The 2,825-nt window shown below is 37.6% G+C and overlaps 1 non-coding gene across 1 annotated transcript; it reads right to left on the minus strand.

Moving 5' to 3' along the window:
• Nucleotides 1-231: 231 nt before the first annotated feature.
• Nucleotides 232-338, minus strand: LOC140636089 (U6 spliceosomal RNA). The gene has a single exon (XR_012033416.1). It is a non-coding gene; the product is annotated as a U6 spliceosomal RNA (small nuclear RNA).
• Nucleotides 339-2,825: the final 2,487 nt, after the last annotated feature.

Consider the following 2,825-nt stretch of genomic DNA (forward strand, 5'->3'; position numbering starts at 1 on the left):
CATTGGCAAAAGAGTAATTTACCTAGTAAGAGATATCCATATAACTTGCTAACCATCTGGAAAAATGTGTCAGTTAGATGCTCTACCTTATACTTAAGTAAAAATACATTTCATATTGATTAATGATGTACATGGAAGAAATCAAACTAGAAAAGCATGAGAAAAACATTTGGATGAATAGTTAGTTGTCTAGTCTTGGCATAAATGAGGCTTTTAAATTTTATTATTATTTATCTTTTTTAATGCTTCACAAATTTGCATGTCATCCTGGCACAGGGGCCATGCTAATCTGCTCTGTATCCTTCCAATTTTAGTATACATGCTGCTGAAGCAAGCACTACATGAGGCTTTTTAAAAGCTACACAGGAAACCCCGACCCAATAATGAAAAACGTTTGACTACATGCAAAATCCTGTATGGCAAAAATGCTGTAAACCATGCCAAAGATAAGAGGTAAGAAAGTATTGCATTATATATGACAAGCAGAGGAGGAAAAATTTCCCCAAAACACAAAGACCTCCTAGAAACTAATAACCCAAAAGAATATTTGTCTTTACAGGAGAAAATGCAAAGCATCAAGGAACATATGAAAAGAGACTTTATCTCATTAGTACTTAGGTAAACCAATGGCTTAACCAGTTTGACCCAGCTTTCTCAGATATTGATACTGGGAATGCAAATTGCTACAACCTGTTTTGGATGATCTGGCAAATAAAAATGTGCATATCATTCTGCTCTATAGTTTTTTTAGGAATTCAGACAAAAAAAATAAAATAAAAAATACCAGTACATATACATTTTGCTGTTACAAAAATGTATGTACCTACCTGGAAAGATGTCTATGGTTAAGAAAAAGGCAAGTTATGTAGTAAGGGAATAACTTTCTATTTTCGGTTTACCTTTTTCATATATGTTTTGGCTTTTTAGTGTGGGGGGAGCAGTGAGAGGGGATTTTTTACACACTCATCCATTTACTTATATGTGGACATAGAGAAGATATGTAACTGCTAAATATTGATCGGTCAGAAAAGTAGGATGGAAAGGTGAGAAGAGCAGATGTAATAAATTCTCTTTTGAAAAATTAAAATATGTCTATACAGATGTAAATGTGTATTTTCTCTTTACAAACTTCTGTTGTCATTTTGATGTAGACAGGCCAGGTCCAAGGACTACGAGGAGGCCCCACAAGACCAGCCAAGAGGATCCTTGGCTTTGTGCAGGAAAGAAATCGGAACTGGGAGGTAAAAGCAGTTTATTGAATAGTGTAAATAACAGAGTATAGCAGGCAGAGTGTCTGGGAGACTCGGAAAGGAAATGAGAGTCAGTCTCTTCATCCCTTGGGGTTAAGGGTTCATACTGGAAAGGGGTACATGGTACATGTTCCTTCAGGAATCCAGGGTACTGTCAAATTCAAAGGTGAGTGACAGGTGAATAACAGATAATATTTCATAAATCATCGAAGGTGGGGGTATTGCTGCCAGTGTTGGGTGAAATTTGTTCAAAGCTAATGTCCTGGAACATGTTTGAGATTCAGTTCTTCTTAGACGTTAACAGGTATTTGGATGCCTAGGACAACACTCAAAGAATGATTAACTTTCTTGTCACACTCTTCGAGTGGGAACATAGCTTCTTTGGTTTATTCAAATGCAGGGTGAAATACAGAATATGAGCAAATGGGGTCTTGCAGAAAACAGCAGAAATTCAACCTTTCTAAAAATGGAATCCTTTCAGTTTCCCTATCTCAATTTGAGTCCTTTTGGATATCAAAAATGAAGGATAAATAATGGTCTAGTCTCTGGTATATATACATGTATATATATACATATGTGTGTAGATAGATATATATATATATCTATCTACACACATATATATAATCACTCAACTGACTGAGCCACTCAGGCACCCCCAGAACATATTTTTTGAAACTCTAACAACTCAACAACAAAAGGCAAACAACCGAGTTTTAAAATGGGCAAAGGACTTCAATAGACATTTCTCCAAGAAAATATACAAGTTGTCAACAAACACGTGAAAGGATGCTCAACACCATTATTCATTGGGAAATGCAAATCAAAACCACAAGGAGAGGCCAGTTCATACTCACTAAGAATGGTTAGAATTAAAAAAAAAAAAAATTACAAAATAGGGGATCCCTGGGTGGCGCAGCGGTTTGGTGCCTGCCTTTGGCCCAGGGTGTGATCCTGGGAGACCCTGGATCGAATCCCACGTCGGGCTCCCGTCGGGCTCCCGGTGCATGGAGCCTGTTTCTCCCTCTGCCTGTGTCTCTGCCTCTCTCTCTCTCCCTCTCTCTGTGTGACTATCATAAATAAATAAAAATTTATTTAAAAAAATTACAAAATAAAACAAAAGTAGAAAATGAGAGTTGGGGAAGATGTGAGGAAATTAGAATACTGCTAAACATGGAATTACCATATGACCCAGCATTCACTTTTAGGTGTTTATCCAAAAAAAAAAAACTCACAACACAGGGGTTCTGGGATCGAGTCCCACGTCGGGCTCCCGGTGCATGGAGCCTGCTTCTCCCTCTGCCTGTGTCTCTGCCTCTCTCTCTCTCTCATGAATAAATAAATAAAATTTAAAAACAAAACAAAACAGAAAACAGATTGTGCATATTGCACAACAGCCAGAAGGTAGAAACAACCCAAATGTCCATCATGGATGAATGGATAAACAACACTTGGTATACATATAATGTAATATTCAATCATAAAAGGGAACGAAGTTCTGACATAAGCTACGAGGTGGAAGAACCTCAAAACCATCACACACTACGTGGAAGACGCCAGACACGAGAGATCATGCCT

Source organism: Canis lupus, chromosome 6 (genome assembly GCF_048164855.1).
Source record: "Canis lupus baileyi chromosome 6, mCanLup2.hap1, whole genome shotgun sequence".
Lineage (NCBI taxonomy): Eukaryota > Metazoa > Chordata > Mammalia > Carnivora > Canidae > Canis > Canis lupus.